The following is a 23,961-nucleotide window of genomic DNA, read 5'->3' as shown; positions in this document are numbered from 1 at the left end:
AATTCTTGCCTCTGTTGCGCTTTCCAGGGCTTCATTGTGCTTGTGGATACCATTCAAATGCTGCATTTCAGAACTGTACATCTTGTGTGCACCGTCTCAGCCCACCCCAATCTGTGTGCACCTGCGAGCGCAGCCCCAGCTCACACCAGTCCTTTCCTGCTTTAATTCACTGTTCTTCTAGCTCTGTGTATGGTTTATAAATTCTTATCTTGCTTGCTTTAAGGTACCTGTTGTTTTTTTTTTTCCCAGGTAGATTTCATTTTGGTTAATATCTATGCTCTTATCTTTCTGGTCCTCATTATATGATTATTTCAGCATTGCATGGTTTTGCTGGTCTCTCACCTTAGCATTACCTATACATGTAATGCATTCTGGATCAGGAATGAAAATTCTTTACCAGGCATTGGTAATATTTACAGAGGTGTTTGAGTGACTAGGAAATAAAACTGACTTTGTGATTAGTTTTAAACTCCTACATTTTCCTTCTCAAAGCCATCTCTAATCCCATTGGATTTGAAATGTCATTATTCTGCCCATAGATTCAAAGATGTCTCCTGAGATTTTCTTTGTTTTTGCTCCCTAAAGAGGATCAAAATCTAGACTTCTAAAGGACTCATGCTTTCTTAGAAATATTGTAATACTCAACAGTTATTTTTCTGCAACTCACCTCAAGCTCCTGAAATTTGATCATGAAAACTATTTGTTATCCCTTGTTTTAGTTCTTTAATCTCTTTGCAAACCATTTGTTCGTCTTCTAGCCAACACTGATGTAATCTTTTTGCAGATTTAATACCATTTTTTCACATGCTTTGCAAAATCAAAATAACCCATCTACCTTATTCCTATTTCCCATTTATTTTCATAATTCCATTGAACATAACAGTCAGATTTCTAGCGTGATTTATTTCTTATAAAGTAAGTAAATTTTTTATCACAGATCACATAATCTTCAATATTACTACCTGTGTAATAAACTTGAAATGCAGATCTTGATCATAACTTCTGAATTTCCATCATTGCTAACCTAGTGGATAAATAAAAAGTTTTCAGATTGGAAAAATCTACACTTCATATGCATGTGTGCACCAGATGCTATTGTTTTGGCAATAATAATTTAAGCCTGCTAAAATGACTATGATTTGCTTGTTTTTAATGCTGGAGGTTTTGCCCAATTTTTTTCAAAAGCTGCAGCAGGAAAAATCAAGGCAGACAGTGAAGATACAGCAAGTAGGAGACTGAAATAAAAGTTTAATTTCTACTGGATGACAACCTGCTCTACTATATATTGCTTTTGTACTAGGTCAGAGGGACTAAAAAGGTAAGCGCTGATAAGGAAAGGATAACTAGCACAGAGTAGTCCAGCCCTAGAAGGGAAAGGGTCTGTATCTGCTGCCTGCCTCCCCTTACCCTCAAAAAGCCCAGATACCTTTTACAAGGGGAAGATGGAGAATTAAGCCCAAAGTGTCCAATTTTAAATGACATTCCCTATAGGGTTCTTTTATTTCCTCATCTCTTTTTCTTCATGTTCTTCTTTTTCTTTAGCAATTGTTACCAATATTCCGATTATGTGTCTCGCATGTTCCCGTGGCAGAATAAACTCATTAGTTTGCATCTCTAAACATCATTTGCAATATCAAATATGTTGTGTGTGTAATCTGAGAAACACATTCCTCAGATGTGGACTGCTCAGCCAGCATCAAGGGAGAAACTCGTGGAACAGTCTTTGGTGCAGGACGCAGCTGTTCTCTGGAGCAGGGCACATCTTTGACACCCTTCATCAAAGGCAGGGTGCTAGGACCCAGTTAGTGGGCTTTCGCTAGTACTGTTTTTACAAAAAGGGTAACCAGGATGAAATTTTACATGATTCAACTACAAGCCTCTTGTCTTGAGGCTGTTCAGGTGGCTTGCACCAGCGAGTAGTAAGTTTGGAGGTTTTAATTGCAATTGTGCAACTATACAGATCTGCAAAACAGCCCGTATGAGCCAGACATTCATTTGATCTGCAGTAAGGAAGAAAGGACAAACATTTACACCGATTCACTTTCAGCGCAACAGAAACCATGAATTATGTTTTTCTGGGTCACATTCTATATATACACACTACCCCCATTATACTCCTGTGTATTCCCCAGGGGTTGTCTGCAAGCTACCCCCTCAGTGGCAGAGCAACAATAAGGGCCATGTGCTTCAGTAATATAAATAAAAGTATGTATATCTCTCACTATCCCTGTAGACTCCTAACCCAGATCCCCTATCTTGCTTCCTCTACTGCCGTGTTCCTGTGCCTCTCATTGCCCACCCCAGCCTCCCAGATGCAGCTGGGGACAGGCTTTTGTAAAGTCCCTGCAAGTGATCTGAGTTGCTGGTCATGCACCTGCGAATGTGGCATGGTACACAAAACTAGATAGCATAAATCCTTCAATTTGAAGTCAGTTGTATTTATTAGTGCTTGTGGCATTACAGCTGTATTGCCTTGAGTGTTTCATATACTGCACCTTTACCAGATCCCTCTCACACGCATTGAGCTAAGCATTTCTGGCTCCTTTTGAAAGGGATCCAGAATTGCTAATAAATCTATGAGATATTTTGTCAGTTGGAGCAGGATGTGTGCTAAATTACTAACAGTAATTGTGAGCATGGGCTAAAAGCTTAATGAATAACTGATTCCCACCACAGAATCAAACTTGTTTAGGAAAATTAAGATCTATGGTCATTGGCAATTAATGATTAAGCTGTCTCTGAGAAAGCCACAGAGCTGCTTCTGCAGTTGTGTGACATGAGTGGGAAGATGTGAGATCTCATGGGTACTCCACAGTGCAGGCAGAGCTGGTGCAAAGCCAGCTGTACCCCATGGGACAACCTGACGGTGATTTAGTCTGGGCTTGAAGCACATTGGGGAATATTTTTAGTTTCCACATTGCTCGTGTTCAAGTTATTGGGCCAAAGAGAGAAATGTTGAGTTTTTTTCTAGTTTTAAGCTGTGTGTTGCAAATTAATTTTGCAGTAAAGCTTATTCAGTAAGAGATTCTGGTTTTTTCTAACTTATTGAGTTTTGACTCCACATATATTCCATGATTGTAGGATGGACGTCAAAAGGTCGTGACTATGGCTGGTAAAGCTGATATGCAAGGAAGCACTAGAGTGCCTGGCTTGAGTGGGGATATCAGCCAAGGGGCCACAGTGTGTGAGGCTCACTGTGGATGTCCTCTCCTGCTCCTCACACAGGGTCCGGCACAGACATCGCATCCCATGCTGAGGCTGGGCAGTTGTGATGCTGTGGTGGCCCAGGACTTCTGTCCTCACCCCTGTTGTGTTGCAGGCGTGGGACTGGATGTGCTGTGAGAGCATAGGAACCAGATGGTGGGACATCTGTTTCAGCAATGGAGGGAGACAACGTATGTGCAGGTCAGCACAGGCCTTGAATTAAATGTGCTAGTCCAGGGTAGCGCAGATAGCGTTATCAACAGATATTGCAAGGAAAATGAGGAGGTGAACGGCTCTACAAGCCAGAAGTTCAGGCCTTTAAGCTGGAAAGTGTTGGTAGAAAGTGGCTCTGGCATTTAAAAATAAGGACAAATAGCTTCCCTGTTCAGTGTCACCAAGGACAGGAAAAGGTATTCCTGCACATAACCCATAACTACATGATTTTCATGTTTGGGAAGGTAAATGGTAAAACCCTTGCCTTCTCCAAACAAAATATCTCCCATACAAGTTGCCCACCTAGTCCACTGTGTCTGTAGCATAAGCTACATAACATAAGTTACATCTTTGGATTCTGTTTTCCCTTTCTTCTTTAAGTCATACATTTCTAGAAGCATTTCCTACAAAATTCTCATTTTGCATGGAAGTCTTGGAACTTTTCTGTGTTTATATGCAAGCCTATACATCTGGATTTTGGGAGAGCAGTTCACAGATGTAGTTTGGAGTTCAGGTTTTCTTTTCATCAGTTAATTTTGTAGGTTCATGGGACCTGAACCACACAGAGAGGTCAGCTTATTTCCATGTGCTGCAGTGGACGCTGTGGCAGGTGTCTCAGCTGAATCAGTGCAGCAAGACCCATAAGTGCTGCAAGGAGCAATGGGGAGAGGCTGCTGGCAGAGGGGACCTGCTCAGGCAATTCCGCTCTTCAGCTCCTCTCTCTGCTGTGACAGGCTCACCGCAAAAAACTGATGGCCTTGCCAGCACAGCATCAAAAGAAATGAGTGCTCAGTTCAGGAAGGCGAGCACTGGAAGGGCTGCAGCCAGTACCTATGCTTCTTTTTATTTTAAGAGCAGAGAAAAGGGCAGCTATTGTGAGCCTCACCATCCCTGGTATTCACTTGACTCCCCAAACTGCTGGGCTGGGAATCAGAATAAATGATAACAATTGCATAAGCAGAACAAGAGGAACTATTAGTGTATGAAACAAAAGCTCTTCTTCTGAATGTTCAGACATTTTTAGTTTCACTGTCCCAGAAATGTCAGTGAATTAAAGGAATTGATTCAGCCGTAGCTCAGCTCTGTTGTCATTTACATGTCAGGTTCTCACACTTTGCTAACTGAAGGCAATGGAGGTGGGTGTGGAACAGATTCCTGGCAAAAGCTTTCAAAAATGAGTGCCTAAAAAGTTAGACCCCCAGCTCTGCAGAAGTTGTAGTATGTTCAGAACTTGGAAAAATTAAGCTGCTCACATGCATCTAGAGGTAGTCATGGAGTACCTTTTAAAAAGAAAGAATCTTGTTCTCTGAGACTGATTCATCCAGTATCACTTGTAAACTGGCGGTGCTCAGTTTGGCTGAATCTCTACAGAAGCAAAGGCAGTATCACAGTGTCATTATCATAGTGGCTCAATTTTAATTGAAAAGCCAGAATACTTTCCCTGGACTCGAGGGTTGGTGAGAAACAAAATCACATTTTTTGCTAGCTGTCTGGTCCATCTGTGCTAAGATAATACCAGTAATCTCAGAAGGGAGAGTAAGATTTAGGAAAGCTGGAAAATTGAGTTACTTCAGTATGAAGTGTTGTTACTTCAAGTCAGGTCAAAGGTCTGTTGAAAGAGGTTAATAAATGGGCCCTGTATAGTTGAAACCAGCATTTAATGACTTGTGAGATTTGTTTCTGGCTTTTCCAGTCCAACACTTTTTATAAGAATTATATTTATACCAAAATAAATGTACAGATATGAGACTTGAGAAGGGAGGAGAAGCTTATGTTTGTTTCTGAGATGATTGCCTCTCCTAGGGCTTTCTCTGCAAGCACAAAAGCTCTGTTGCTCCTGATTTACTTGGTTGCAGTGGAAAGTTTCTCCACAATTTTAATGGCTTGCAAAACTTGAGATTAAGATTTAATGGATGGTTAGCAAAACACATTTTTGGGCTTGTAGCATGATTTCATGCTATGATGCCTACATTGACTGGTTAGTTACAAATCTACTTCAATTCTCTGCTACCAGTATGTTTCTAATTAACGCAGGTATGGCTGAAATATTGAAAAACTCCTCCTTTATCAAAGAGACGTATTCTTCTTGTTTCCCTCACCCCTTCCACTTCATTCCCAGAAAGGGATTTAATACCTCAGAAAACCTCATTCTCTCCTCAATCTACAAACCTTCCTTTACTTCCTAAATATTACCCTCACCCTGCATGCAGGTGATTTATTAAAGCACTGAGTCCACAGAATTGCTCACGCAGAGCACTAACACCATCATTCATTTTTTATTTAAAATGCTTCACAGGCAGTTTGTGGCAGGATGACAAGAGGGCACTGCTGCTTTATATGAGCACAGGGCTTGGCTTGCTCCAGCTTCCCACTGTGGCCGAGGGAATATGATGGTCATGGTGGGGGGAACCACTTTGCTTGGCTAAGGGTAGGTTTGCATTTCTTCCAGGGGGCCTAACGTGGTCTTGTTCATCCAGTGCATAGCTGAGAAGAGTGAGCAGCTCAGACTGCCAGAATCTGGTGCAGGCAAAGGAGACAGGTGGCTTTGCATTGCCAGAGAGAGATACTCAACTTCTATATGGCCCCAAATAGCAAACCCACTGCAGGCAGCCCTGAGAAGTGGTCTTGAATTGCTCTCTGAAGCTCTGAACATCAATGCCATGACAAATTTCTGAAAAACAGCTGTAAAATCTTTTTATTATGGTGCATCTTGAGCTGGGAATGCAGGAATGGCTTTGTAAAGTGGTGAACTGGATGCTCCATGAACTCCGTTTGTCCTGTGCACTGTTAAGCTGCTGAAGTGTGGAAATACTATTTATACAGCAGTGACATGACCTGAGTCTGAAAGTGTGCTTCCCTGAGAAACCAAGTAAGACAGAGTCTTTGCCACAATCACATGACTGAAGGGCTGACAGTATTTGTGCTGGAGGAAGCAGCACGGAAACTTCGAGTAGAAATGTTCATTGCTCTGTGTGCTGTGATTAATGTGTCACAAACAGGGAAACAATAATGGGATGGAAGGCTTCAACACATGTCCTAAATCACAGCTAGGTCATCAAGAGGACAAGGAAGAGAGAACAGCACTGTGCCACTGGCATCAGTCCATGATTTGCATGTCTTTAGTGCTATGTGTTGTTCTGATGCCCTGGCTTAGGAGGAGTGCAGGGAGACTAGAAGGGGTTGAGAGGAGAGTGATCAAGACAGCTTCCGTGTGAAGATAGGTTAAGTGAGAGAAGACTTGTCAAGGTGGAAAACAGACAGCTGAAGAGTAATATGACAGAGGTCTGTAAAATTGCAAGAGGCTTCATGGAGTATGAGTGGATATAGATGGACAGAAAATACCACTATAAGGAATGGAAAGGCATGAGAGGAAGGTAGTAGGAGCTAGGAGCAAGATGAACCAATGAGTTGGTTCTGTGTTTAATCAAGTAGTGGAAGAAATATAAGGAATACACACTGAAAGTGGGACAAGATCACAGAAGAGATATACCAAATACAACTAGTCTGAAAGTCCTGTATCTTCAAGCAATTGAAGGCTGGGGGTGTGGCTGAGGGAACATATCGAATGTGCTTTTTTTTTGTAGTCTCAAGTTCCAGGCATTTACCTTCGCCTGCTTCTTAGATACATGACACTGAACCCAATGGACTTTTTCTGAATGAATAAAGCTGTTCCTATAGTCCCTATTTATGAAAGAATTCCTAATTCTCATCAGAAATCTGATGCATAGACAAAGAAATTAAATCCCAGGGACTGTAATCACGTATTCAGCCAAAGCTTGTGTGTTCCCATTGGGATAGGCTGAAGCAACACTCTGCTATATATACATGCAGAATTAGAGAGTAAAAGCATCATTTCTGTGCTATGTGTTATATGTACTTTACTGTATGTGACAATGAATGTTATTTGCTACAGTCCTGTTTCTAACTTGACACTGTGAGTTCAGTGTGAGGTGATGAAGAAAAAGAGCCTTTTGGCTATTGTTACATTTTAACGTTAAGTATGTGCAACTGTTGCACGAGATGTATTTTGGCAAGTTGATAACAGTTAATAGAAGCCTAAAGTAAACAATGTCTGCAAATTCAATGTTTTTAACACCATGCTCAACTCATTCACCATTGAAAATGAGATATAAGGCCAGTGGGAATCTGGAACTTTGTTTCTCCATTCTGCTCGGTGCAAGAGACCAGTAGTTTTTGGCTTGTACTCTATATTCTGGCTTTTCACTCCAGTGCGTGCAAACCAAACTGTCAACTTTACAATGAAATGAATATGGATTGAAGAATGTTTGGTGCCATTACTCAATAGGACCATTTTGCTGGGTGTTCAGGATTGTAAAAAACCTCAAGTGAATCAACACTCCATCATTCTGTTATCCATCTCCATCATTCTACATCCTGGCAGAGGCAGCATTAGCTCTGCATTTAAATTACTGTGCTTGGCTATGAGCTGTGCAAAAAAAAGGGGGAAGAGTAGAAATCCTGCTGTTGCACTTATCAGACAAACAGAACTGATTTAGGGTTATGCATTCCTAATCTCCTGTTTTGACAGGCTGTGGTTTCATATTTTCATTTGTAAAACCTCAGTAGGAGTTACTTGATTTGTAAAGAAAAAAGTATCTCAGCTCCTGCAGAAGTTTCTTAGAAGACCTTCACTTGGACTAGCCCAATGGTTTTCTGTTCAACAGCTGCTCTGGGAGCTTCAGATTCAAGCATCCTTTTATTTTAAGGGATATTGTTCCTTTTTAGCTGCCTGTTACTTTAGAAATGAAAACCATTGGTCTTGGAAAAGAAATTGAAGTTTTGGAAGTGTTGTCAGCACATGAATAAATGCCACTGAAACTTGAGTTTTTTATATGAGTGTTCTTGCGGTCTTTGCATTTGGGTCTAGTGCAGTCACATTTACTTACTCATTGGAGCTGTGGAGTGGTGGCAATGTTCTCACACCTCCTAGTTGAGCAAAACACATTGCATTGGTCCCCACACTCCTGTGGCCGTTTTGGCCATTACAGCAAGTCTGAGTGACAGGTCTCTTAACTGCAGCCCTGATTGCTGTATTTTGAGGGTAACCAAAAAAGGCAGATCAGGGCTGCAGCTGTAGTTCCTTAGATGCTTAATTCATGAAAGGCAGTATATATTTCTGAGTCTTACAGATCAGAGGGAACACTAATTCTCCTTGGATTATTATGTTTTCTTTCCCTACCATCAATTGTGTGCACTTTGCTCATATTCCCACCTGCCAATGAGCTCCTGCCCTGCTCTGTGTTGCTGAGTCAAAGCTGTTAGTGTGCTCATCCATCCAGTGTTCTCCAGTCTGCCTACTGAAAGGGTGTAGGTCCCTTTCCTACTCTTTTGTAAATCCTTTCTGATGCTGGCCAATCAGGACAAGAAGCCAGGCACACAGCCCTCACTTCATGGTGCAAGGTAGAGACTGACAATCCCATTCCCTCATGGGTGTCTAAGAGGCAAGTACATCAAAATCGTAAAAGAGGGGAATCAGGTGGATAATGGGATTTAGGGGAATCTACTCGGTCAGCGATGTTTGCTTTCTGGAGGTGTTGCATAAGGCACAGGTGTTTGAGTTACCTACTATTGGTAGAGAGATACAGTTCTTAATATCAGAAAGAGGCTGAAAAAAGCAAAATGCTGCCAAAAAGTCCAAGAGCTCTTTGAGACTAATATAAATACATACTTTTCAAGGACCTCTTTCTTAATGGGAGAGATACAGAAACTCTGAAACTTTACAAGGAAGTCCACAGCCTTTCCCTCATCCACTAAGCGGGTTAGCTTTTCTCAGAAGGAGATTATACCAAGGAGACAGAAAAGAAAGTTAGTAAGGAAGTATTTATTTTTACTAATACTTTCCTTTCCTTTGCAAAGGAGAATTCGGTGTTGTGGAACATAGCAATCTTATCAGAAATAAATGTTTCCCTGCACATTCCTCCTCCATATTCTGCTGTTGTACAGCGTTATAGGATGGCAGACATGGTCCTAGGTTAGCTCCTCTTTTTTCCTTGTTTGGTGTGTGTCTGCTCTTTGTTCTACTCAAGTTGACTAATCATACAAATAATCTTGTGGCCTTTTGAAAATGGAAACAAAGTAAAGATTAAAAAGGTTAAAATCTACATCCACACAAATATCACCTGCACCTCAGGGAACAGAGCAGCTGGAGTGTCACAGCAGTAACTCAAGCCATACTAGGAAAGTGTGGCTGCACCTCCCTGTGTAAAATGAGGCTCCACTCCTCCCGTGGGCTTCCCCAGCTCCTCTCTGGGATATCTTCATCTTGCAGAATCAGTCCTACAGTGATGATCAGAATACAGAATAAAGGAAGTAAATGTTCTTTACCTTCCCTTCTCTTTACTGCATCTGCCCATAGATGCTATCAGGTTGATCACAGAAGCAGGTCTCCTGATTTTGAGCCACAGATGGAATCATTTATGCTCAAGCAAGGTACACCTAGAACACTGCCCCCGCTGTGAATGGTTGTCTCCAAACTGCATAACTGTAGCAGTGTCTTAGTTACATTGCTTAAAATTCTGGTTCCATCATAAACCCCTGTTTTCAGGTGCTTGTAGCTTTGGAAAAATACTGTCCAGGCTGAAATTCCCCCCACTGTATCTGTGGACTTTAGGCTGAATAGTCTCAGCAAATTGTGTAATTTTTTACTAATAATAAGGCAGGGGAATAAATGGAAAATACTATTACCATTAAGACTTACTGTAGCTGGTAGATTTACATGGCATGCTTCATTTAAAATAAGGTTAACTAATTTGGTATGAAAGTAGGTGGCTGAATCACCGTAGACTCCAACACATAAGCACGTACCTGCAGGAATGGTCCCTGTGTGGGTGTCACCATCTCCTGCGGTACGGGAGCACATGCTGCACCAGCTGAGCAGCTGATCAGGCTGCAGCTTCTTCAGCTACCCCTGGAAATCTGTACTTGGTCACTTTTGCCCAGACAAAGGCAAATATGAGACTGCATAAAAATGTCAGACCATCTGGAGAGAAGTCTGTTTCTGAGCGTGGATTTGCACAAGAGAGTGGAAGGTCGAGAAGCATTGATGTTGGGAGCAAAAACCACTGGAGAAGGCAGTGCTGAGCTTTATCCAGTCCTGGACTGCGGATGAGGCCACAAGGCCATGATCTAAACAAAAATACAGTTGAAATAGTTACAAAATCACTATGCATCTGACCTCCTGTGCACTAAAACGGGCAGGTGAAAAGCTGTGGGGAAAAGCTGCAGTCATTGAAGATTGCATGTTCAACATAAGAAAAGGGGGAGGGAATCAATGTTACCCAGTCAAGAAGCTGCATATTTGACTATGGCCATTCCTTCCTTCTAGACCTTTTATCTGTAATGTTAATGGATATTATCTACATTCCAGATAGTGTCTGCTACCTCTTAGCTTCTTGAAAAGGGTGCCTCCAACATGCTTAAGTAGGATAATCTTTATTTTTATGAGTCTATAAGTCTCTGGAGTGTTTCTTCTTTCCCAGAAGACGGGAAAGAGCATATCACGTAGGTATTCCTGGAAAAGGTTTCATTTTTTTTTTTTTTTTACAACCCTCCATCCTGTTTATCAGTATTTTCTGCATTTAAACTGGAATTTAAGTCAAAAAATAACAGAGCTGTCAGGACATTTTTTGCTTATGTTAAATATCGCCTATAGACTGCTCCTATGGGGCTGTCCCCTTGGCCTTCCATTGCTGTTTCAGCCTTTATAGAGGATGCTTGCCAAAATCCGGGCAACAACAGGATCAATTGCATAATGTAAGAAAAATGTTAGTTTCCACTTTGCCAGTTCTGCTGTGACCTGTGGACCTGTGGAACACCTTGGTGCCTGTCAGACTGATGTGCCACAGGCAAATCTCAGCTCTTCCCTTTAAGCACAACAGAAAAAACCTCTTGATGCAGCAGGATTGTTCTCTGCCATAAATTAATCCTTCCCTGCCACCAATTGCCATAACATGTTATCAGAGACCAAGGATTGCTGTTGCTTTTACTTGTATCCACATCAACTGTTTTGTCTTCCATTCAGTTGTTAGATTGCATCTATGGGAAGATGTGATGTGCATTTTCACTTGGTGTATCCTGCTCTACAAACAGCATTTCAGATTACCACTGTTTTTTTTCTCTTCAGGAGTGTCAGAGTATAACATTGTCCTTAACTCCGCACCCCAGGTTTTCTCCCTACTTGTGTCAGGAGCTGTGATTCAGCCATGAGCCTTGCCATCCCGGTGAGGCCATAGACTCTAATCAGCATTGTAAGACCAAAGAAGCTGAGACTGAGCAGAAGTATTTCCTGCCTACTTTGTATTACATTAATTTGCCCTAATTTCCCTTCTGGTTGTCAATAGTGAGAGATAACAGAGAGGTTTAGAGACAGTTTGAGATTGTAGGCTGGAGCAAAGGAGCCCAGATTGAAGTACAATGCCCTGGACACACACGTGAAAGCTGAAGCCTCGTGTCGCTTAGATCAAGCAGAAAGCTGGAGAAGGAGAAAAACAAGAAGACTGGCCAGTAGCATCACCAGAGTCAATGGGAAGGGGAAGGAGAGCAATGGGACAGACTAAACCCATGAAACACTGTGCAACAGGCAGCCTGGCAGGTGGAGGCAGCACAGGATGGAGAAGTCTTATACGACTGTGCAAGAACAGCAAAAAGATTAAGAGACTTCTCACGCCCTGGAATATAGCTAAGGTGAGGCTACAAAACTTGAAAACAATTCATGGAGACTGGTGAAAAGAAAAAGCAACTTGAAACTGAAGCTTGAAATGATAATTGTAGACTAGGGTAACAAATGAGGTTTCAGTGAATTTCATGATCCAAGGAAGAAATACAATAAAATGGCAATGGGAAATATGGATTTCAAAAATGCTTTTTTTTTCCCTGAGTCTGGTTTTCTTTGAGAAGACAGACGAATCAGATCCCAAACTATGTGAGAGGACAGAACACAAAGATGAAAAATTAAATCATCTGGGAGGCAGTAAAGAAAACAGTAAAGAGGTCAGATAAAGAAGAAGAAAGCTTGTGATTTCAGCAAAGAGAAAAGGAGGGTGGGCTGTTTGCAGCTATACAAGTTAAAGGTGCCATTATGGGTCCTTTGAAATGTTTTAATAAAACTGTACATGTGGGTTTAAGTAGTGCAACTATGGGTCCAGCTCAAATTTAAATGGGGGACTGTGTAGTAGGGTAAGTGTGCAGAGTGAAAGGGGAGCACACAAACTGTGGGTAATGAGGGGGAAATCAGTGAGGAACAGGGAAAGGGGGCTGTGCACAAGAGTATTGGCAGAAGAGGAAGAGGAAAATCTTGTAGTGCAAAAAAGCATATAGAATATCTCTCTAACTACAAGAGAAGGGAAAAGGGACAGCAAAAAAGCAAAGGACTGAGGAAGTGACAGTGGTGTGGACTGGAGGGCAGGAAAACCTGCGGATGGAAAGGCTGGACAATGAAAGATTTGACAGAAGTCCGTGAGAAGAGAAGGGAAAGTGAGGACACATATGAAGAATGAGAGCAGCAGCCAAGTTTGAGAAAAAAAAACATTCTGTAACCCAGAATGAAGGTAGGTATCTACAAGGACTGAAATGCCCTTTGCACTATGTGGACTTCCTGTACCCAGTCTCTCCTGGAAAAATAGAACATCAAGCGATGATTCCTAGCTATATGGCAAACAGGAAAAAGCATACACTTTAGAGAAGTAAAAACATCTTTCCTGTCCTTTTCTTGTCTGAGTCAAGTATTTCAACAACTGCTTTTTGGAAAATGAAAACTCATAGCTAGAGTGACCTGAAAGAGATTAGCAGTAGTCCTTCTTTAATTTGGTATTTCAGCCATGCTCATGGCTGTCAGTCAGATCTAAACTTCAAAGCCAGCCTCTTCCATAGACAGGGTGCTTGTCTCTGATGTTTTTCAAGCATTAAGCCCCGGCACTCTGAGAGGCAGGGGCACGGGTGGGTGGGGGCATGGCTGCTGGCCGCTTGGCTCCTGTGAGGGTCCATGGGGATCTGTGAAGGCTCCTGGCCCTGCTCCGCCACGCTAGCCCCAGGCATGGTAGCGCGTCTCCCTCTGGGAGGAATATTAGCTTTGTCGCTCCAGGCAGCAGCTACACAAAGAAGAGTAATTATGATGGTACAGCTTGAAGCAGTGGTGTTTGCTGGCTGTAGCACCTGTTGTTGGACACCCTTGGTCCTGCCTGCAGTGTTTCCAGGGCTTTTGTATAAACCATTTTAGATCGGCAAATTCTAGTGACTGATTCAATTTGGAGTATCCTCTCCTGGTGTGAATCACTGAAACTGCAGTGAGTAGTCCAGCCAGGAGCTTATACCAGAGCTGTGCTGCAATAACTTCTAGGGGTTAGGTGTCTCTGGGGACAGGTCATGGCTCTGACTTCAGTGGAAGTTAGTAGGGACCACAAGCTAATGATGTTTAATGGCTGTCCCTGAGCAAAAAATTAGAGGTCTCACTCTGACTCAGTACAATTCAGTCCAGTGGACTGAACAGGCTTCAGTGGTATTAAATCCATGCCTACGTCTTCATTCTTTTAATAACCTTGACATGCAGAGGGGGGTGGTGGGTACCCATGCTCATCCTGCTCAGGAGATAGAGACCTCAAATCTCAAGAAATGTTTGCTAAGCACTTCAGTCCTACATTGGAAATAAAATAATATAAGCCTGTTCACAGCTGTGTCAGCTGCTATTTCTTTTTCTAGATAAGAGCCACCCTCTTCTCTCTCTTTCTCTCTGTCTCTTGCTGGCTATCAGATGTCCTGGGATTTCTCTCCTACTCATCCAGTATTCTCTCCCAGCTAGAGTAAATAAGCATGGAATCTGGATGCTTTAACAGTTAACATTTTATGGCTGTCTTTAGATCATGGCTAGTTTGCAAGCCACTCTTTAGTTTTAACTAGAAAACAATAGATTTTTGTTTTCATTTAGCAAAATAGTTACTTAACAGTACAACAACAGTTATGGAATTTACACTGTAATATTACAATTTGCACTAATATATATCGCAATCATTTGTATATTTTATATTTACTTCTAAACGTCTCCAATTTCATGCAGAGTGCTCATGTGAAAAAAGCAGTACTTTACAGAAAGGATCATGCCCTTACTCCTGTTGATTTCATCAGGATCACTGAAATATTACTGAAACAGATGAGAATGAGAGCTAAGCATTTAAGAGCACAAGTGAATTACAATGTTCTGTTAAAATCCTTAATACAGTGTTTATTAACGAAACTATAACTTGACAAATGTTACAGAAATTGGGCACTTCTATTATAATTTTTATACATGCTTTATTTTTTATATGCTAGTATCTTCTCTGTTCTCCAATTTTAATACTGGCATAATTAATAATTTTTTTTGTTTGTTTTCTTGAAAGGAAAAAGAAAACAATAGTGAAAATGCCTTTCATCACACATGCCTTCCTCCAAATAATTTACTTTTGCATCATACTTGTGTTGTTCTTTCTCTTCTGTCCCATGAGCTCTCTGGCCTGCAGTTGCACCTGAACCATTGTCCTGAGCAGCCCCAGAGACATATGGGTCTCTACTGTTGACCCTCCTGGCCCAGCACAGCCCCCACTGATGGGTGGGTGCACAAATCTCAGATGCTATAGGTGGTCATCGACAGTACAGTGTCAGCTGCTCTGCAGTGTGAGGCAAACTTGAGACACACAAGTTTCCAAGACTTGTGTTTGTGCTGTCTGACATATAACCGCGAGCTACGTGTACACCCACCACGACAGCTCACGTGCTCTTGAGCTCACTGTTTCCAGGTTTATAGTGCGTAAAAGATGACAGACTGCAGGATCCTGTAAACAGAGTCATATTTGGGATGGGAAAACTTTGCTTTCTGCTCCCTGGCCTGTCGCTGCCCTCCAGAGAATCTTGTCCAGTCTGTGCACCTCTGCTCACCAACTCACCCCATCTGCCCTGTACGTTTGGGCTCTGGCATCACTGCCTGTTCCCAGAGGACAAACAGACTGCTGAACTGATCCCCAGGGACTCGCACCAATACACTAGACCTCACTCGGGAGCTCAGAGCAAGTGACAAAATCTTGCATCCGCCCAGAAGCCTCTAGGTCAGACACCATGGTTCACTCACATTTGATGTCTATTTATTTTCTTATTTGTTCTTTTTCCTTGGCCTCATCTGTTACTTTACTCCATCCTTTTCAAAATGGCTATATCTGCACACTCTACCCAATTATTTTCAAAGACCTTTTTAGGCTTGGCTGAATGTCTGTCTTCTTTATGTCTCTCAGAAGACTGTGTCAACCCTTAGCTGCTGAAATCAAGTGCTGTGATGAAACACAGGGATCCCAGAGCACATCCCAGCCCCTTGGTCTGGGAGCAGGTGGTGTTTCACACTCCTGTTGAGCAGACACCCCTTGGCACCCCAGAGGATTTTTAGGAGGTAAGACCAGCTGTGGCCCGGTCCCTGGTTTAGACATTCAGGGTTGTAGACCCTCATAGAAACCTCAATGACTAAATTTAAAATTTAAATTTAAAATTAAATTTAATTCAAACTTCATTTAAATTTTAATTTCAACTTAATTCATTCTGTAGGCCTTAATGCATGAAAATGTCTGAGTAATTAGAAATATCTGGAGGCTATGATATAGAGAACAATTTACTGCTGAAGAAGTATGAACACTTTAGACTGATGCTGGACTTATTCAAGTTAAAAAACTGGAGAAATGCAGAGGCTCTGCTGACTGAAAAATAAAAAATCATTAAGGCTTCACATGGACAAAGGTCAGAAAGTCATCTTGCTCACCAGCAGCAAATGGATATATGAATTAGAGTAAGATAATCTTGTGTTAATGTTATCTGGTTACCTTAGACAGATTGATGACTTTTATTAGTGGAAAATTTCCTCTCTGAGATATATTAATGGAGCATTGAACCTAGCACATACAGATACCTCATGATCTTCTTTGAAGCAGATTGTCCGCATTTAGATAAGCTGGGTCAGATTCCTTTCCTAACAGGCTGGCCGACTTGTAAGTTTTTGTAAAGAAATAAGGAGAAGTAGCCAAAGTACCATGTGGATTTGTCCCCAACCTGTAGTCTTCAGTGGTGTAATTTCTATTCTGCAAAATGTCGACTCACTGAAACCCTTTCTGTGGCAAGCATGGATGGAAAAATCTTCCTCCTGCCCACTTAAAAATCATGACATGTAGGATTCCTGAAAACAGAGGAGGTTTCATTCAGTGCCATCTCCTGAGTGGCTGTAGGTTTGCAGGTGCTCAGCTTTTTGAAAACTATGGTACAACGGAATGACTTTGAAGACTGAGAGCCACATATTGTCTGCTTTTCAGCAAACTGGCAGATCCACATAGGAAAACTATGAGAAAAGTAAAGATGACATCTTTTTATGTAACTCAAGCTTCTCATTTTCATAGCCATGGAGGAACCCAGAAGTGGGCTGCATAAAGATGTACTTGTTGGCTCATTATCATAGACCGTGGAGATGCAAGTGCATCTACAGGCTTGAAAACACAAGCTTTGATCTCAGCATTACTGCAGAAACCTGAGAGGTGAGAGATACGAAGTGGCTTTCTGCCTCCTCTTTCTTGCCCCAGTTTTGTCATGATGAGAAGAGTGTGTGCATGTCAGTACAAATCTGAACAGTGCAAGTTAGAGTGGATACACTCTAACTTAATTATACTAATAGAATAAAAAGACATGGTAGTATTTATCTTTTGCATGGGGTCAGGGCACAACCCATTCTAGTTATCCCCTCTTCATAACATTTTTTGGCCAGAGGGAAATACTTGGGTTAGGAACCAAATGTTCCAAAAGCTGTCTCTGTAAGAATGAAAAAATGCAATCTGAATTCTAGCAAGTTGGCCTGGAGTAACTTCTCATTAAACAGCTGCAATGATTGTAATTATGGTTAGATAAAATTAATAAATAATATAAATGCTCTCTAGGATGCACAAAATTATTAACGGATAAAGCATAAACTGGAAGTAGAGCCAGCTGCTTTATTTGAGGTTACAGTAGAAGACCAATAAATCCTGCAGGCAGATTAGTTGGAAAAAGCCAATAAAAATTATTTACCTAACCAGCCAGCCCACTTGCTATTTGGTTTGACAGATTCAATTTATTTTCTCCTTTTAAACTCGTGTTTCCTCTCTTTATTGCAACCATTTCTTGTTTTTTAAAACAGCTGAGATGGAATGTGAAGTTGTGCTTATGTTTCTCACAGTGTCTCTTAGAGGCTGGGGGGCAGTGAGCCTAGACTTTGAGACTAGATATGATATAATGAGCAGCTGAACAGTTTACGTGTGATCTAGGGACACAGAAGCTGAAGTGAAACAGAGCACACGTCCAGATCCTTGATCTCAGAACATCGTATTTCAATGTTCTTACATTTGTCTTTCCGTTCACAGCATAAGAATATGGAGAGGAAGGAGTTAAATAAATGTTGGTGAATGTAATCTGAGAACACCAAACACTGAATCTTTTTAATCCTGTAAGAAGCTGGGGTATCTGTCACAGAAGACCCTATCTGCAGACTGTTTACTGGTTTCAACACTGACCCAGAATGATCACAACTCAAGGTCAAGAAAAAGGTCTTCTGTCTTGAACGTGAAATGCCATTTAAATGCAGTTGAATTGTTTGCCCAGCCACCAAGATCTCCACTGCTTCATGAATAATCAGCTGGTCTCCTGTTTGAGAAAATCACTCACTTCACAGTCCACAGATTTCACTTTTACCTTCTCACCTCGTGAGGGAACCAATTTGCCCAACAAAGACTGAAGTTAATCTGCAGCACTCTTAGTCCATGGAGCTGAAGGAATTAAGGCTGAAGATAAGTAGGAATAACTACCTGCACCAGGAAAGCCATACATGCTTGTAAATCAAAGCAACCTTAGCAAGCAGCTGAGAATTGCAGCAGTGTGGGACTGAGGTTGGTGGCCACGGTGCTAGGCTGGGGTTTGGCTGCCCCTCCAGCCTGAAGGGCTGTCACCTGACACTCGCTCTTTGACTGGAAAAAACGTTCAGATCCTTCACAATTGCAAATCTTCCCATAAATCAAGCCATCAGCAGGGAGAGTGCTAAGTGGGAAATTAGTGTTCCTGACAGAGAGTGGGTGAGACAGCCTACTGAAATCATGATGATCTCACTAAAATTAGTAACCAAGGATCTATCTTTAGCACTTTCAAATGGTTTCTAGAAGTTGCATGGTTGTGCACTTCAATAAAAAATTAAGGTGAGAAAAAAATTACTGTTTACTTCCTGTGTCTAAATTTACTCTTCATTAAGACATCTGGCAAATTTAATTTCTGTGAGGTATAAATTAACGTGTATCAGACTTCTCTTTGCTGGACAAGGACTAGCCTGCATATCAAGGTAATCTCCCCTGCTGCAGCTCAGAGGGGCTGATGGGGTAGGTGGAAAGAGATTCCTGAAATACCATGGCTGCTCCATGTGGAAAAGGTTGAGATGAGTGATTTTGAGGGATGTGTCCCCACAAAAGGCAAGAGAGGCTTCAGGGAGCTTGATAACTGCTTTGGTCTTGGTTACTTTTCTCTGTCTTATATCTCTATGTGACTCATATAAGGGAGAAAACAACAATAATGATATGCTCAGGGAGTAGTGGAAACAGGGCACAGCTAACTTCATTTCCTCCATGTGTAAAATCAAAGATTATGATTACTATACTGGAAATGGGGTGAAGCTGAGATTAATTAATGTGTAGTGAGTTTTTCATATAAAAGGAGAGTCTGAAGTAATAGAAAATATGTTTCTAGAAGAGACCATATGGCTCAAAAGGAGTGTGTCATACTATGCTGCATGCATCCTACCATGGCAGAAGAAGCGAGTCACTCTTCTGATTCACAGAGTGAATTAAATATATTATTTGTCCATTAAAAGTAAACAAGGAAGACCCCTGGGGTTGATATATTAGTGGTTCCCAACAACATTCAAGTAGGCTGGTGACTGAAAGGTCAGATCTTGCTCATTGCAGAGACATTTCAAGAGGTTGAGGCCATTTATGGTGAAGTGGTGGGGAAAGGAAAAGGGGCAGGGACACCAGACAAATCTCTGCAATTGTAAAAGACACGAATTTGTACCCACTCCACACCAGGATGGACTAAGTCACCGCTTTCTAATGGCATTTACACCTCAGCATTTCCCAACTGCAGCCCTCCCTACTATATCTCAGCCAGTGACAACCATACCTGTTTCATGTGGATGTCAGGTGTCCCCTCCATGTAATGTCAAAAGTGTGAGTGAACCTCATGTTTTATAGCATGCCTTCCTAAATATGGCTGGTTTTTGTCAGCTTAGGCAGTACTGTGTCAATACTGATAGATGCATCATACACTCACACCTCTCTACCAAAATCCTGGTGTCCTGCTTATGTCAGCTTTATTATGTAGTCCAGGAGTTCTCCAGACAGCTAAGTTACAGCTGGTGGTTGCTCATGATGCAATAACCCAAAAATTTTGTGAACAACTGGTTAAAAAGTTGGGAAACCCAATGCTGTGCCCTATACAGGACAGCTGAGAATTATGCTATGGCAGGGAAACCCACTGCTGTTTGGTCCATATGCACTCTAAATGGTGGAGCAGTACTATGTTAGCATGAGATCAAGCTCTCTGCAACTGCACTGTGTTGGAAAGGGCTAAGTCCTATTGCATTTGACATCATACTGTCCTCTGCCATGCAGTATAAGAGGGTTAACAATGTACAGCATATATAAATGCAGATATTTCAGTGCATTTCATGCCCACACATCTCCCAACTCTGCACATGGGTTGCATCTGATCAGATCCTGATCAGATCAGAGCATGCTGGTTAATTTCCAGAAAAAGAAATGAAAAAGAAAGGCATAGTTTATGTGGAAGGAGGTCCTGGCTGCTCTCAGTTGTAGCTTGGGGATTCAATAAACACACCATGGATTAGTTTTAGAAACGTCTTTGCATGCAAATCCATAGTAGGGCTGTGCAGTGTGTCAGGCACTACTGTGTGAAACCGCAGATCAAAGTTTTGGCAACTAGTTGGGTAATGGTGACCTTTCTGAACAGAGAAACACCTCTAGTGTGCAACCACTCATGGTCTGTAATTAAAAAAAACCCAAACCCTACCCCTTGCTAGCCTAAAACACAGGCATCAAAGACTGAAGAACACAAACTGTTTATTTTAGCTGAGCCACTGGGGTAGCTGAGACCTTGAGACTGTGACTGATAGAAACTTAGGTACTTGAGAAATTACATAGAACCAGTTAAATACAGTATATGGAGATGAAGCTTGAGTGTCTTGGATTCAAGCCGCTGACCAGTTGGACATTTCCCTACCCTGTGTCCTCTCTGACCACTGCAACCCTATAATGCTGGCTGTCCACATAAATGGGACTGAAAAAAGGAGCAAATTCCAAGTGAAGTGGAGGCGTCTGGCTGAGCAAGTGTGAAGAAGTCCAGCTTGTCAACGAGAAGGGATTAGAAACAGGTTCTGGAGCAGCAGATTTTGAAGACCCAATGCTGGAAAACAGCATCTGGGGTAACAGCTGTAGCCAGGACATGGAGATGCCAGAGAGTCAGATCTCAGAAGGAAAAAAACATGGCTGGAGGCCCTGATACACATTGCTGCACTGAGAAACAGTAAAATATTTAGTGAAGAAAGAAACTGAAATATGAAGCTGAAACAGCTGTGCTCAGAAAGCTGGTATTGATATTATTGTAGGATGGGTTGGGGAGAAAAGATAGTCCAGTGGTTTGGGAGACGTGGCCTTGTGCTGTTCTTTTTTTCAGCAAACTTTATGACCATCGGAGCTTTCATTTGTTGAGAAAAGGTTTTGAACAAGTCTGAGCTTCTAACAACATCCCTGCTGGTTGCATGGCCTTTCTCTAATCACATCTACTTTTGATCTACTAATTAACTCAATTTATTTAACATGACACTGCTATTGGTACAGTACACTGCTGATTCTGTAAGAATATCTTGTCTCAGGAGAAATACGGCTAGAAAATACCTTCACAGTTACCTTTACATTTTTAATCCCACCAGAGGATTAAATACCATCTCCAGCTATATTACAGTCTCTGGCATCCATTGGACTCCGATTCTGTGATTCTTTATTCACTGGGTCTTGTGTCAGGTACTCCAGGCTGTCATCTGCTACACCCATCAGGTCCTGGATTGGAGAATGTTTTTAATGTTTTTTTCTGCTGGGGGGGGGAAAAGAGGAAGGTAACTTCCCCACATTTCTGACCAGCTCCTTTTCCTATCTTCAAAAATCCTGACAGAGCCAACTTGTAGATTAACTAGACTGACTCAACCAAAATCATCTCACTTTTTGAGGGCACTTCCAGATGAGATCACAAAAAGTTTCTTTGGAATTATCTGCTGTTAAACAAAGAATCCTTTCTAAAAAATGTCTAACTGAATATTGGGGAAAAAAACTTTCATCATTCATTTAAGTTTTATTTATATACACTTGCTTTTTTGGCAATAAAGGAACCAGAAGGAGGTATACAATAGCCCAAATGGTGCTACCTTCAGAGTTAGAGACCATCTGTGGACCAGCTGCTTGAATACTACTTTCTTCGGATGCTCATACCTCTGACCGGTTTGATGCTGGTTTGAACAAGGTTTGTTTGAAGTTTAACCTTTATTCCCTAACAAAAAAATTCCAGCCAACAAGTAGAAATAGAAGTAGTACTCAGTTCTTCAAAATGTGTCAAGTTCAAATAATTTATTTACCTAATACAGACAAAATTGTATTTAAACCTATTAAAAACTCCCAAGAATAGCATTTCAGAATACAGTCTCTTGAACAATAAAATCTAAAAGGTCACTATTCCTAAGAGCTGAAACCAGCAGCTGCTATAAAAACCTTAATGCTTCATCATCTAACAAATTAAAAACATTGCTAATATTAATGGAGGCTTCAGCACTTACCATGTTTCATTAGTTAAAAACCTCATTTTTCTTGTGTCTTGAAGAATAAGAATAATTACTTCAGCACTGTTTCCATTTCTCATAATAAAGTGTAGAGCTGAATAATGTAGCTAGCTACTGCTGAAATGTACCAGAGTCACTGGGCTATAACAGCCCAGGTGATACTAATTGAAGGTAACTGCTAATTGAGCCACCAGGTAACGTCTAATTGAACTTTACTTTTGTTGCCTCAGCTTTTCACTTGTATGATTGTGAATGCAGAGGTTTCATTTTCAACTTGGATTGCTCAGGTAATGAATAGCATGTGAATGAGGCAGAAGCAATACTAAAAACCATCATTATTTCATTTATATGCAGTGTGAAAGGGGATTTCTTTTAGCTTCCAGTAACTATCGTTTCTTTCTCTGGGAACTATATTTTTTTTTTTCTTAAATATCTTGGGGGACATTTCTTGCTTTTTGTAATGATTGTAAATTTTAGAGCATATAGGTATAAAGTTTGTGTAGTATTTGACCATTTATCACTTTTCAGTCCCTGTGGCCAGATACCTATTTTAAGCTGGGTCAACAGGGAGCAGGTTTTAGCATGAGTCTGGAGCAGGATGAATACATATTTTTGGCATCACCTTACCTACTTTACTACTGGTTCTGTAGCAAAAGATGAGCACTTATCTAAAACTGCAGTTCAGGAAATTCATGAAAGATGAGAACAAAAGAAAACAGATTTAGCAGATTGCCTGTTTTTGGAAAATGAACGCAGGTTTCATGTCCCTTTGAAAAGTCTGCCCACGTTGAATAGCAATTTAACTAGCTTTTTGAGAAGTGAATAGTAGGATGAGTAAACATGAGAACATTTTGTTAGTGAGATCTCAGTGTATAATTCATGACGGGTTTTGATACAGAATAGTTCTCAAGTGCAGCAGGAAAACACGTACCTACGATAGAAACGACATGCTGAGAAATAAGGAGCTATTTTGGTCAGCAGTATGGTTTGAAAACACTTCCTCCACTCCAGGTGGGAGGTTTTTGTGAGAGAAGAAATAAATCCTGGCCAACAGTTTGCTGTAACAAATGGTGGCAGTCTCTAAAACAAACAGTCCATTATGGAGTGAAAAAGCTGTGAGAATGGTATTTTCCTGGAATTGACAAGTCTTCCCCCCCGCGTTTTGTTTTTTTTTTTGTTCCCCCCTCTGGAAATTTTGTACAACCTTCAGGTTGCAAGGGATTGACTTATTCCAGAATGGAACATTTTGCTTGAGTCTGCAATCACACCACGGTCATCAAGATCATTATTTTGTACCACCTTTTGTGCAAACAGCATCCTTTCTCCATTCTCTCCAAATCCTCTGTTGTTTTGTTCCCAGGGAGTTGTTCTGTGCTGAGCTTCAGGCTGACAAGTGATAAAAGCACCTCCTCATCCTGAATCCAAACTGCTGCCCAGGGTGGCTGTTCATTAGGCTGAGAGATCCTCAGGACCGGAGGTGGTCACAAAAGCCAGACTCTCTTGAACATGCAGAAAAACGTGCATGGATTTTGGTAGAAGCAGATGGCACAGAACTATCCTAAAACTGGTCCCTGGTGACATGTGTTTGGAAAATATCTCCTTCTGTATGC

This window comes from Nesoenas mayeri, assembly GCF_963082525.1.
Source record: "Nesoenas mayeri genome assembly, chromosome: 3".
In the NCBI taxonomy this organism is placed as follows: domain Eukaryota; kingdom Metazoa; phylum Chordata; class Aves; order Columbiformes; family Columbidae; genus Nesoenas; species Nesoenas mayeri.
This window is presented reverse-complemented; position numbering follows the sequence as displayed.